The 14,425-nt window shown below is 54.8% G+C and overlaps 1 long non-coding RNA gene across 1 annotated transcript; it reads right to left on the bottom strand.

Annotated features, from left to right (window-relative positions):
* Positions 1-1,035: 1,035 nt before the first annotated feature.
* Positions 1,036-9,712, bottom strand: LOC141278728 (uncharacterized). Its single transcript, XR_012331810.1, has 3 exons — positions 7,367-9,712; positions 3,905-4,461; positions 1,036-3,735 (listed from the first exon to the last, which is right to left on the bottom strand). It is a non-coding gene; the product is annotated as an uncharacterized lncRNA (long non-coding RNA).
* Positions 9,713-14,425: the final 4,713 nt, after the last annotated feature.

The following is a 14,425-nucleotide window of genomic DNA, read 5'->3' as shown; positions in this document are numbered from 1 at the left end:
AGTCGCTCGGGCCTCCGGGATCACAGGTCACAGAACCGTCTCGGGGGAGGCGGCTTGTCTCTGGCCCATCTGTGTTCACTAGACGCTCTCGGAGCGGAGCCTGTGGGAGCCCGTGGGCACGTGTGGCTGAAGAGGTTCTCGTACGACGTGTACCTTTCTGTATTTTACGCCTCTTATTAAAATCTACGTGTTTGTACACTTAACCTTTGTCCATGTGGGAGCAGCGCTCGCGCGCCCAGTTTTCTCTCTGACGCTTCGTTTCGGGCCATGCAAAGCCACTGCCCCCTCTGTGTTCCGGAAGCACATTTGGGACAAACCTTCGGCGGACGCCTGCCCGCGGTGGGAGGGCGGGGCTGGGGACAGGTCCTCCGGCTCCGGTGAGTCACACCTTCGCATCCTGGAAACGCCTCGGGCGGCTGGCCCAAGGGCCGCACCCAGGGTCCCTCCTGCCTGCGGGGTCTTCCTGCGGGTCCCCTTACTCTGCAGCTCCTGAGGGCGCCGTCGGCAGGGCCCGGCACAGGACCGGGCATGGGGAGGGGGCTCTGGGGGCGGGGCAGAATGGGGCCTGACCAGGCCGCGAAGCAAGACGCGCTCGAGCTCCAGGGCAGAGGGGTAAAAAGGACCCTAGTCCTGAGTAATGGGAGTTAATTCAAGCCCCCTGTGAAAGGGAGAGACGGGAGAGACACAGAGACACAGAGACACAGAGATAGAGATGGAAAGAGGCTGGGAGAGACAGAGAGGTGGAGACGGGGCGTGGAGGCTGCATCGCCTGAGGGAGACCAGGGGCTCCCGGAAGCCGGCTTCCCTCCCGGACCCCACCAGTCACGTGCCCGGCGCGTCCTCCACCATCTGGATGCCCCTCCCCCCGAGTCAGCGCCGCCCTCAGTAGGGCTGAGTCCCGCGGGGCTGCCCCCTCCAGCGCCACCTGTACGTGGGCCCCCACTACCACGTGGGACTTCTCCCTGGCAGTGACAACTTCGGTGGTTCCCACCCTTCCTCTGGTTCACCGATTCACTAGAACGATTCAGATCTCAGGAAAATGTATTTACTTGTTCATGATAAAGGACACAGCTCAGGACCAGTGGAAGAGCCCAGTATGGGGCGGGGGTTGCCGGGGTGGGGGCGGGATGGAGCCACTCACTCTCGGCCGTGAGCCTCCCAGCGTCCCCTCGCATTCACCAACCTGGTGCTCTCCAGTCTCACCATTCAAGAGCTCTGACCCTGTCTCCAGCCCCGTCCCCTCCCCGGAGGTCTGGGGGTGGGGGGGCTGAGGGTTCCCACCCTGGTCACTTGGCTTTTCTAGTGACCAACCCCTGTCCTGAAGCTCTCACAGGCCCCAGCGGCGTCGCCTCATTGGCATAAACTCAGCTGTGCTTGGAAGGAGATGGTTATGAACCGCAGAAGACACTCATCACCCAGGAGATCCCGGGGGTCTGAGGGGCGAAGGCCAAGTCTGCCTTTGTTGTCACATAGCGCCCATGAGCTGCCAGGTCCTCTCCATTCGAGCTTCCAGCATCTCAGGATCCGACTCATCAGCTGTGCTAGGGGTGCAGGGTGGCTCATGCGCGAGTACCAACACCCCCTTCCCGGTGGGTCAGGGGGATCTAGAGAAGAGAGGCTGGCGGCTCCCGGACAGGTCTGTGGGAGGACGTCCCGGCGGGGCTGTGCAGATGAGGGTGGGAGGCTGTTTGTTACAGGATGGGGGCTTCCCTGTCCGGCCCCGGGGCCCCTTCTTTCATCTCAGCTGCCCACAGGACAGCCAGGGCGTCAATAACCCCCCAGGGCTCAGGGACACTGCCCAGTCCGCTGTCCAACCAGAACTGACCTCCGGTGATTTTGATCTCACAGGAGGCGGCTGACACCTTCCCATTCTGTTTAAAATACTGATTCTTGAATCAAACACGTGCCCCACACAGGAGGATAAGATTTTACACGCAGTTAGCTGGCTTACTGGTAAAAAAATAACATTTTTTGGTTTTCCCCTGAAATCATTTAGTGAAACAACCTATAATTAGTTTCTGTGATCAGCCGTAGAGATAGAATCCACCCAGACTACGCGACCGTCATTTTCACAACACCCGCCGCTAAACTCTCCAGGCGGCAGCCTCCAGGGCTGCGAGGCTGGAGGCCAGGGCAGCGGCCAGGCTGTGGGCCCCCCCTGGTCCTGAGTGGGGCTCAGACGTGTGCTCGGCGTTCAAGACCACTCCTGTCAGGGCCCAGCATTGTAAGCGTTCCTTCGGAAAGGTGCTATGAGCCTGAAAATAAGAAGGCTGGGACGCAGGACAGAGCTAAGACCTAGCTGGTGTGTGTCGCTGCTAGAGGGGCAGCCCTGCAGGGACTCGAGAGCTGAGGAAGCTACCGGGAGCGGGGCCGGCCGCCTGGGTCCAGGTGTCCCTGTGACTCTCGCTAAAGAAATCAGGCACCCGTGTGCACGTACGTGTGTGCACGTGTGTGTGTGTGTATGGCCCGTCCTCCCCAACGTGCGGCCCCCTCCGAAAGGACGCAATCGGTGTCTTGGTAAATCTGCCTGGAGACACCCCTACCCCCATGGTTTAATTATGGAAATGGGTGCTGGGAAGGAGAAAATGGTAACCGGGGTGGAGAGTAGATCGTCTGTGGCATGAGGCCGCCCAGGCGGTGTAAAGAGTTTTCTTCTTACTCGGGGCCACGTCAGTGAAATGCACCCACCCTGTCCCAAACTCTCAAGAATAGAGCCCAGAAGGTAATCCAGGCACTCACAGGAGAGGTGCTGCTGAGACGGCCCACCCAGCAGCCTGCAAAGGAGACAGCGGGCACTGCAGAGCAGAAACAGGACAAGCGACTTTCTCGATCACGTCGCATCCAAACTAGGAGAAAAGAGTGTTTCCGCCCAGAAACGGCAAAGCCTCTCTCTGGAGCCAAAGAGAAGCTAGGTACAGAGCACAGAACTTCTAGAGAACAGTAAAAATAGAAGAGTGCAGTAAAATTCACAGCTTCAGAAAGTTGCATTAAAATCAAAACCACAATGAGATATCACAGCACACCTGTCAGAACGGCTGCTATGAAAAAGAACACAGACATTGGAGAGGGTGTGGAGAAAAGAGAACCCTCGTGCACTGTTGGTGGGAATGTAAACTGGTGCAGCTACTGTGGAGAACAGTACGGAGGGTCCTTAAGAAACTAAAAATAGAGCTACCATATGACCCAGCAATCCCACTCCTGAGTATATATCTGAAAAAAACAAACACACTAAGTCGAAAAGATATGTGCACCCCAATGTTCATAGCAGCATTATTCACAGTAGCCAAGGCGTGGAAGCAACCTAAGTGTTGATCAACAGATGAAGAGATAAAGAAGATGTGGTACATATACACATGGGATATTACTCAGCCATAAAACAGAATGAAATAATGCCTCTTGCAGCAACATGGTTGGACTTGGAGGGCATTATGCTGTTAAGTCAGACAGAAAGACAAATACTATGATATCACTTATATGTGGAATCTAAAGAAATGGACAAAGCACTTGAACAGACATTTCCCCATAGAACATACACGAACGGCGATGAGCTCGTGAAAGGACGCTCAGCATGGCGAGGGCAGGGGCTCAGGACGTGCCGCTCCGTGCTGCGCTGCTTTGGCACATTGGTTATCTTGTGTTAAAGGCGCTTGCAAAACAGCAGGTGCAGGAAGGGTGCTCTGACTCCCCTTTTCCTCCTGAAGGCAGAGGTGAGACTCGACGTGGAGGACATCCTCCCTGCACCAAGAAGAAACACTCGTCACCAGAGGCGGGTTGCCAGGCGAGGACCCTGCGAGCAGACCTCGTTAAATCCCTCGTATTTTCCTTCCATCCCCCAGATACTCCCCCTTCTGTCCCACAATTGCCACTCCTTGTTCAACCTACTTTATAAACACCTGGCCCTCACCACCTCTCGGGGCGTCCTTGTCCTGTGAGGACTCCCACGTACACATAACATTTTATTAAATAAAATGTGTCTGCTTTTCTCCTGCTGCTCTGTCCTGTGTCAGTCCGGCGAAGGCTAAGGGGATAAAGGAGAAGTCTTACCTCCCACCTCAGTCACTAGGAAAACGCAAATCAAAACCACAGTGAGAAAACAAAAAAACAAAACACAGTGAGATGCCACTTCAAACAACAAAATAATCCCCAAACAGAAAATAGCGAGCGTTAGTGAGGGTGTGGAGAGGCGGGAACCCTCCCACTGCGCAAGTAGGGATGCAAATGGTGATGCTGCTGTGGACACCGTGCTGGTGGCTTCTCAGAAAGTGACACACGGGACCCAGAGTTCCACTCCTAGGGAGAAGCCCCAGAGAACCTAGAGCAGACGTTCAGACGAACGCTTCCTGGACAACACGCTTCGGCGCGGTCCCAGTGAGCTGTGTCGCAGCAGATGAGACCTGGAGGGTTGCCAGGCCGGACGGTGGGGTAACCAGACCTCCCGGTCCCTTCTCGGCAAGTCGGAACCTGGGGCACAAAACGACAGTTCAACACGTCAAGACGCTTTGCTGTTGCTGCCGAGATTGTCACAGTCATAACTCATGTGTTCTGGAAAATAAACGGAAGCCACAGGCACACAGGCCCTGTGCCACCCGCGCAGAGACCCCTCGGTGGAGGGCGAGCCCCCAGGCCGAGGAGCGCCACACTCCTTCTCCACATGGAAGCCAGGCCTGGGCCTCGGCCCCACGGGCTCCTGGGCTCTTTCGAGCCCAGGCATGGAGGCTCCGGGCCGAGTGGACGGGTCAGCTGCTGCCACCACCCTCCATCTCCAAGTCCGCTCTGAGGGCTGGACACCCCCAGCTGCTGTGCCCGAGTCCCGGCTGCGCTGACGTGGAGGCCCTGGGGCTCCAGGGGTCCCACAGCTCTGCTCGGGGGTGGGAAGGTGGAGGGGCGCTGAGGGCCAGGGCAGCCGGGCCCTCGGTGTGTGAGCCCTGACTTTGCTCTCGGCACCACCGCGAACCCGTCCTTCCAGCAGCTGGACAAGTAGGGGTGCAGAGGCAGCAGTGGGACCCCACAGCAGGGTGGTGGAAGAGGTCAGAGATCCCCCCGAACGCAGACACACACCGCAGTCAAGATGTCTCATCTCCCAGACTGATCTCCGGGTTTAACACATTCCTACAGAAATCCCAGAAAGTTTTATTTTATAGACACTGACAAAACTATTCTAAAGTTTATATGGAAATGCAAAGGAACTAGGACAGCCAGAACAACTTGAAAAGGGACAAAATGGAAGAATGAAGTCAGTGCACTCCATCGCAAGACGGGTATGGGTGGAGGCAAAGACCCAGGACCAGCGAGAAGAGCAGGGGACCCGGAAGTAGACCACACTCACTCACCACCCGGAAGTAGACCACACCCACGTGGCTGATCTTTGACAAAGGTGAAAAGTCGTTTTAACATAGAAGGATGGTCTTTGCAGAGCAACTAGACAGCCACAGGCCACAAAACAAGGACAAAACAAAGGAACAAAAATACCACGACCTAAGCTTCACCCCTCATACAAAAGTGGACACAAACTGATCACAGCCTAGATTTAAAAGTAAGATGTAGAGCTACAAGACTACCCGAAGGACGCACAGGAGAAAATCTCCAGGACGCAGACGCGACACTAAAAGCACAATCCGTAAAATAAAGCACGTGCTAAATCGGACTTCAGCAAAATGAAAACTGTTTTCTCTACTAAAGATCCTGTTCGGATGAAAAGACAAGCAAGCTACAGACTAGGAGGACACACCTGCAAACCGCACATCTGACAAAGGAGCTCTCAAACTCAGCGGTAAAAAACACAAGCCACCCGAATAGAAAATGCACAAAAGACATGAACAGACATTCACCAAAGAGAATACACAGGGGGCAAATAAGCACATGAAACATTGTTCGGTATCACCAGCCCCAAGGGAGACGCAAAGGGAAACCTGAAGGACGCCACTGCCCACCTGCTAGAAGACAGCAGACTGGAAGGGACGCAGGGCTCACGCAGCTGGTGGGAACGTGCGTGTAAGACACACGGCTAAGACAGCTTGACGGGTTCTTAAAAAGCTAAACACAAGCCCGACCAGTATCTCAAAAGGTCACGGCTGTATGACTCCATTCAGGCCACACTCTCGAGATGACAAAGCTCCCAAGATGGAGAGCGGATGGGTGGCTGCCGCGGGCAGGGCGACGGAAGGACAGGACCCTACACGCACACCACGCTGACCCCGGCTTCCTAGGGAGTGCTGTCTTACGGTGACGTAAGATGTCACCAACCGGGGCAAAATGGGTGAAGTGTGCCCGGGGCCTTTCGGCCCTATCTGCACCCTCCTGTGAACCTATACACATTTCAGAACATATACATATGGTCTAATGCCACATCTGTCAACACTCCCTCAAGCCAGCCGTCCCAGCCCGGCTCCCTGGAGCTCAAAGCTTCCCTGTGCACCCCGAGCCCCGAGGTGAGGGGCGGTGGCCAGCGGCATTGAGGAAGTAAGAGGGTTCTGGGCAGAGCAGGTGCTGGGCTGCAGCCTGTGGCCGAGTGGGGGAGAGAGGGAGCAAGAGTGCTGCCCTGCGCCCCGGCGCACCTGAGCTCCCCCCAGCCCCGGCATCCAACTCCTTCTCAGCTCTGCCTCGTGGAGGCGGCCACCTCCCTCATCCCCCAGATGCACCTGTTCCCACCTGCCCCCCATCCCGCAGGGCCGCCCTCCCGCGCACGCAGCCCGCCAGCCCAGCCCCCTCTCCGGTCTCCCACCTGCCGCCCTCACCCCACACCCCTCACCCAATGCCCCTGGCCTCTCTCCACCCTGGTCTCACCCCTCACATTTGCTCATCAGAGACCTGCATCAGACCGGCACCTGCTGCTGTAACGCCAAGGTCCAAACCCAAGTTTTGCCACAAACTGGCTGGGAGGCCTTGGGCCAGAAACGGTCTTTGTTGGAATCCCTGGGTCCGGGCCCTCTGCTTGGTTTGCTGCCCCTCAGAACAGCGCCCGGCTCGGCGCTGGCTTTGAGTGTTGGTGGGTCTGCAGTTCAGACCCAGTTGGGACCCAATCAGCTGGAGGCTGTGAGCACACGTGTCGGGGGGAGCGACCGCGACCCCTGGTGTCCCCATCACCGGGAACACTTCCGTCCCCTTCCAACGCGGTTTATTCAAAACTCCTATACGTGGTGAAGCACCTCTAGCCCGCTTCTAGGCCCCCCTCCCAGGGTGGGGTGCACAGGGGTGCCAGGCCTTCGTACCGTGAAAACGGCCCTGGTGCAAAAGCTTCCAGGAAGCCCCACATCTTAAGGAAGAAGCTCTCCAGCTCTCGGACCTGGGCCTCCTTCCCACCCCAACGCTCGGCCTGTTCTTGTAATGCCTCCCCCTCCCCTTCCAGGCGGGGGAACCTGTCCTTGACCTGGAGGAGCTCTGCCAAGGACCCCTCTGCGCTCAGGGCCCGCGGCTCCCCCTGGGACGTGCTCGCAGGCTCCCTCATCTCCAGCCGCGTCCCGGGACGTCTGTTCTCTGGCGAGTTCTTTAAATGGTGTCCTTCCGTGACAAGTGGAATAGATTTTTCCTCCTTTGGTTTTCTTCAGACATTCCGAGCAATTCCTTCAGTTCAGACACTTTCTTGGATAGATTTTTATTAATTTCCCTCTTTCTGTGAAAAACTGTCTTCATAAATTTAAGCTTTCTGTCAAATTCCTCCAAAGTTTATCCACGAGTTTCCTGCCTGTGGACAGCTCTCCTGTCCTTGTCCTGTTCTAAGCCCTCCCCAGAAGACGAAGACTCCTCAGGTGATATACCACCAGAAGAGCAAAGGTCTCCAGGCCAGAGGCCCATCAGCACCTCGGCACGGTGACCCTCCCGGGGGACCACGCCACGCACGGCTCCAAGCACCGGCCATGAGGCGCTGCCGTTTCTGAGTCGGAGCCCCGGCCATGGAAGGCCGAGTCCCGCCTGCGCTGGTGGCCTTGGATTTCCCCTGTCTGGGTCAGGAGGCCCCACTTCTTTGGGTCCAGGTCGCTCTCCCTGTCCCATTTCCTGCCTTCCGCCAGTCTCACAGAGCGATTGAACTGCTGTTGGGCGGGAGGGGCTGCCGGGGCTGGTCCTTCCCTTTCTGGTGGCTGGGGCCCAGAGTCAGGGAGCGGGTCAGGGCCATGGTCGCCCGGCAGCAATGGGAGGTGTCCAAGGTGGCTTGAGAGGGCCGTGCGGTGGTGGGGTGCACGGTGAGTGGGACGAGGCATTTCTCTTCTACCAGGTAGTAGCCCCTTCCAGCCAGAGGTGCCGAGGGCCACAGGCACAAGAGGACTCGGAGAACGTCAAGGGAAAGCTCAGGGCTGGATTCCCCATGCATACGTGGGTGGGGTCCTGTAGGAGGGGGAGTGGGGCTGGATTCCCCCTGCACACATGGGTGGGGTCCTGTAGGAGGGGGAGTGGGGCTGGATTCTCCATGCACACGTGGGTGGGGTCCTGTAGGAGGGGGAGTGGGGCTGGATTCCCCATGCACACGTGGGTGGGGTCCTGTAGGAGGGGGAGTGGGGCTGGATTCCCCATGCACACGTGGGTGGGGTCCTGTAGGAGGGGGAGTGGGGCTGGATTCCCCATGCATACAGCTTGGGTGGTGGTGGGCGGAGGTCCAGGGCACGCTCAGTTGGATGTGAAGGTTGCCTTTTCTCCTGGGGGGAAACCAAACCAGAGACCTTGGGATCTGGTTCCCTAAGTCCAGGGGCACCCACGGGGCTCTGGGTGCTGGGGGGTGGGAGTCCCCTGCTCAGTGGGGCATCCAAGGTGGGGACCTGCTACTGCGTGGGTGACTCTGGGGCTGACTGTGGGGTGGTGCTTTGTCCTCTTATGGGAGTAGGTTCAAGTGCAGTTAAGATTAGATGTAAGGTCCCCAGGCTCAGGTAGGGCCACGGGAATGTCAGTGCGCATCAGTGGTTGGCCTCTGCCCGGCTTGGGGTCCAAGGAGACCTTGGTTTAAGGTTCCTAGGTGGGTCAGGGCAGGAGACCTTGGTTTAAGGTTCCTGGGTGGGTCAGGGCAGGAGACCTTGGTTTAAGGTTCCTAGGTGGGTCAGGGCACACGGGCCTCTGACGGCTCTGCAGGGAGCCCACTGAGAGGTTGCATGGAGGTGGGCAGGGGTCCCAGGAACTCTCCCTGTGAGTCAGCGGCTGGCCTTTGTGGAGCAGGAAGTCCAAGGTGCAGGCCCTGGATCTGGGGTCCGGCGGTGGTCCAAGGCCGACCGGTGTCCCAGTAGGGGGTTGGCGGCCACCCTCTGACCAGCGCGGAGCTGGAGGCCCGGCCCGGAGTCTGTCGGGGGCGCTCCGCCGGCCTGTGCGGAGCCGGTTTGCGACGCTGGAGGTCTGGGAGGGGCAATCTCCGGCGGGGTGGGGGTCCGCTGTGCTGCGGTTCCCGGCGCCCGATCCCTCGCTGCTGGACGGGACCGCGAGGGCGAGGGGCCGGGCCAGCCCCGCCGAGGGGCGAGGGTGCAGGAGGCGCCCGGTGCGGGTGCGTGAACTCGCCGGCCCGCAGAGAGGCGCGAAGGTGCACGCGAGCACCAACGTGGAGTGCACGGTGTGGGCGAGGGGCCCGGGGCAGGACGAGTGGGCGCGGGTCGCGCCGTGGGCTGGCTCGGGGAAGGCGGCGGCGGAGGACGCGGCGACGAGCTGCAGGAGTTGCAGCAGAAGCGCCACGTCCTCTGGGAGACCACGGCCGCGCCGGGCTCTTATAACAGCCCCGCGCGTCCCAATGCCTCCCTGTGATATCCTGCCGCGCTTCCAAGCCTGCCTGGATCCTGACGCTGCAACTGCTCGCTTTTGTTCCTCAGCTTCTGCCATCTGATAGCTGGTTCAGAAGACAGGCCCTCAGAGAAAGGGAGATGGACTACGGGCGGATGGGCTGCAGGCGGCATGGGGCAAGGACAGGGGAGGCGAGGCTCTAAGAAGAGGAAGGACCTTCATACCGCAGGGTCCAGGACAACAGAGGGAGTGGGCCACCCCTGTGGCAAGGTGGATGCATCCTTCCTAGATGGCACCTCATCACTCCTGTGCAGTCGTCACCAGACACAAGTCCGTGTGCCTGAGGCACCATGAGGCCAAACAACACCAGAACATCAGAGCTGGGAACAGAGAGAGGTTCATTGCAGGGCCACGCAAGGAGACGGGTGGCTCATGCCTTAAAACCCCCAACTCCCCGAAACCCTTCAGCGAAGCCCTGTTATGGGAAAGGAGGGGGGGGCGTGGTTAGCTGTTGCACACTCCTTGGTGTCAGAGCCTTTGTTTCTGAGGTCAGGTCATGGTCAGGTCACAATGTTCCTGTAAACCTCCACCAAACAAACGTTATTCTCTCTTCTGACAGGAAAGGGCACGGTCCCAAGGCACAGCTGTCACCCTCTGAGGTCCAGGTCCTGCCTAAGAGGAAGGGGTCCCTGCTTGGGAGTGTTCATCAGCACCCGGTCTGGGTCCTCCCGCCGGTGCCCAGGCCCAGCTAAAGAGGCAGATCTCAGGCTGGTGGAACCAATTCCAGGGCTTGCATCTGGGCTGTGGTCCTAACAGCCCCCAAATAAGCGCCTCTTCATTACAGCCAGGTCTTTGTTCTTGGCTAACAGAGAGAAGAAACAAGCAACCATTGGGGCTTTCGGGCCCTGGTGGAGGGCTGTGGGGAGGGTGGCTCTGGCTTCGCTCTGGCTTCTTTTCGGCACTGGCTGAGTCTGACCCGGAGCTGTGTGACCCTTTGTGGGGACAAGATGACTAAGGAGATGCATCAGACGGCACCCCTTCTCCCCTCCCTCACTGTGCCCCCGGCTCCGGGAGGACCCCGTGGCCCAGGCACTTGGCTGACGGCACCCCTTCTCCCCTCCCTCACTGTGCCCCCACCTCCGGGAGGACCCCGTGGCCCAGGCACTTGGCTGACTTGGACCCTCAGGACCCAGGCAGGGTGTCAGGTTAGGGGGCAGCTGGGTTACCTGAGGCCGGCTGTCTCCTTGCACAAGGGCCACGGCCTCTGTCCAGAGGGACTCTCCAGGCAGCTCCCCATGCAGCCACAGGGACTGCCTCCTTCACCCTTCAGCTCTCCCATCACTAGCCCCACACTATCTTCAAGTGCACAGTGTCCTTTATCATTTTCCAATAATAATTAGGCTGGGGCTTCCCTGGGGGTCCAGTGGTAAAGAATCCGCCTGCCAATGCAGGGGACACAGGTTCGATCCCGGTCCGGGAAGATCCCACATGCCTCGGTGCAACTAGGCCTGTGCACCACTACTACTGAACCTGCGCTCTAGAGCCCACGAGCCACAACTACTGAAGCCTGCGTGCCTAGAGCCCGTGCTCTGCAACAAGAGAAGCCACAGCAATGAGAAGCCCACGCACCGCAACGAAGAGTAGCCCCCGCTCGCCACAACTACAGAAAGCCCACGTGCAGCAACGAGGACCCAATGCAGCCAAAAATAAATAAATACATTTAAAAAGAAAAAAAAAGAACACTTTGTTGTGTAACCATTGCCACACCATCGCTTACAGTGCTTGCGGTTGACTTGTGGTTAATACTCTTTATCAAGTCAAGGAATTTCCCAGCTACTCATAGTTTTCTCACAGGGTTTCATCAGCAATGTTTGTTAAGGAGTGACATCAGTGAATATGGTGCAGTAAGGGACTCCAAAAGCTGGCAGATACTCTCGCAGAAACTCTCAGAATAAACTTTATCAAAACTCTGGACTACAGTCAAAGATGTAAAGAAACAAGGTGAATGAATAATAAGGGGAAAGGCAGCTCACGCTCAGCATGAGGGCTTTGGGTCACTTTTCTCACCCTTGCCCGCCCGCCCCCATCCCTGGCCTGGCTTGGCAGTCTTGACAATGGCAGCCCATGTGCCAGGTGTGGGTGTCTGGTGCCAGAGGCAGCAGAGCGGACCTCCTTCCCAAGGAGCTGTGGTTCTTTGTTTTGACCTTCTGGTGGCTCCCTGAAGGACTGTTGCAACGGGCTTGCCTTTATTTTACCGAACTAGGAACTCTCTCAGCATGGAGAAGTAGCTACCTAAGGGGCTGATTTTTGTCAAAACATTTATCGAAAACATTTAAAAGCAAATGTATTAGCTGTTGCTACTGGGGCAAACAACAGACACATTAAAAAGCTTGGGAGGAAAAGCTGGGCAGTGAGGTACTTTGGGGAATAAGGTTTTGAAAACCTCCCACATATCCTTGGGAATCTAGAGGTGCATGTGCATAGCCAGGGCTGGGCACATCCTCAGAAAAGAATTGAGAGGCCCTAATCTCTCACCTCTGTGTGACCTTTGGGCTCCATGTAAATGGAAGTGAAGGCTAAGGCAGAGCTGTCAGCTCCTTGGGGGAGAGGTGAAGGCACTGAGCTCACACACAGCCCCTCTGCAAAGACTCGGAGGGTTTTTGGTGTTTCTGTTACTTATGTTTTTTTTTTTGTTCCAGGCTTTTAAGAAAGTCTTTGTCAAATCACTAACTAACCATGAAGCTAACTGACCAGAGATTTCAGTGGCCACATGACAAAGGACACAGACTTTACAAATTTAGTTCAGAAAAATCACTAAAGAAAACAACAGTAACGACAAGACATGACAACAAGTCCTGGAGAAGGAGGAGAATCTGATTTCCAAAGTTGCCACATTATAATATTCAAAATGTCCAGTTTCCAACAGCAAAAATTGTTATGAGGCATGCAAAGAAATGAGAGAGTATGGTTCATACAAAATAAGTATACAGAAGCTGTCCCTGAGAAAGCTTAGACATTAGACTTATTATACAAAGGCTTTAAATATACTATTTAAATATGCTCAAAGAGCCAAATATACATGTACAAATAACCAAAGGAAACCATGAGAACAATGTCAAACCAAATGGAGACTATCAGTAAAAATACAGAAATGATCAGCATGAACCAAATAGTAATTCTGGTGTTGAGCAGTACAGCAACTGAAAGGAAAAATTCACTAGAGGTGTTTCAACAGAAGATTGAGCAGACAAAAGACTCAGTATACTTGAAAATAAGTCAATAGGCATTAGACCATCTGAGAAGCAGGAAGAAAAAGGAATAATGAAAAGAGCCTGAGACTTGTGGAATATCACCAAGTGAACCAACATATGCATAACAGGAGTCACAGAAGGAGGAGATAGAGGAAAAGGGACAGAAAGAATATTTGAAGAAACAATGGCCAAAATCTTTCCAAATATGATGAAAATAATGAATGTACTCATCCCAGAAGCTTAACAAATTCCAAGTAGGATAAACTCAAAGAGATCCACACTAAGACACATAACAATCAGGCTGCTGAAAACCAAATACAAAGTGAGAATACTGACTTGTAGGAGGGAACCTCTGTGATAGGAAGAGCTGATTTCTCGTCAGAGATCATGGAGGCCAGGAGGCAGTGGGATGATAAACACATTGAGTAGCTATCAACCAAGAATTCGACACCCACAGAACTATCCTTCGAAATTTAAGAAGAAATTAAGACATTCTCAGATAAACAAAAACTGAGAGAATCTGTCACTAGTAGACCGGCCCTGCAAGAAATGCTAAAGAGACTCCTTCAGGTTGAAATGAAAGGACACTAGACAGTAACTCAAATCCATACAAAGAAGTAAAGAGCACAGGTGAATAGAAAAGCCAGTATCACTGTGTAATATATTTTGTAATGATAAATCATCTTTACATGCCTGAAATTAACCTAATTTGGTGTAATTATTTTTATACATATTGATGGGTTTGGTTTGCTGGTATTTTATTTGATAATCTTGTATTTCTGTTTCTAAATATGAATAGTCTATATCTTAAAATTTTTCATTGTAACATCTGAGTTTGATGTCTCAAGATTATTTGGGTAGCTTTCCTACTTCTTCTTTTTTTTGTGGTTCGCGGGCCTCTCACTGTTGTGGCCTCTCCCGTTGCGGAGCACAGGCTCCAGACGCGCAGGCTCAGCGGCCATGGCTCACGGGCCCAGCCGCTCCGCGGCATGTGGGATCTTCCCGGACCGGGGCACGAACCCGGTCCCCTGCATTGCAGGCGGACTCTCAACCACTGCGCCACCAGGGAAGCCCTTTCCTACTTCTTAATTACCTGAAACACTAATAAGATTTGTATTACCTGCTCTTTAAATATTTGACAGAACTTTCCTTTAAACCATCTGCATTTTTGCAGGGGGTCCACCTTTAAACGAGTGATCCATTTTCTCTGTGGTTACTGGGTTATTTGGGTATTCTATTGTTTCTTGAGTGAGTTTTGGTTAGCTTAATTTTTAACAGAATATTGTTTATTTTATTTAAGCTTTGAATGTCTTGGCAAAATTGGTTATATCTTCTTTTGATTTTAAAATCTCTGTTCTATCTGTGGTTATATCTCACTGTTCATTGCTAATATTGTTTAGTAAAGCCATCCTTCCTCCTTTCTTTTTCAATCTTGCCACATTGTGACTTTTGTAGTTTGTGCTAGTTATTGATTGCTGTGTAACAGG

The sequence above is a fragment of the Tursiops truncatus genome, chromosome 5 (assembly GCF_011762595.2).
Source record: "Tursiops truncatus isolate mTurTru1 chromosome 5, mTurTru1.mat.Y, whole genome shotgun sequence".
In the NCBI taxonomy this organism is placed as follows: Eukaryota; Metazoa; Chordata; class Mammalia; order Artiodactyla; family Delphinidae; genus Tursiops; species Tursiops truncatus.
This window is presented reverse-complemented; position numbering and strand designations above follow the sequence as displayed.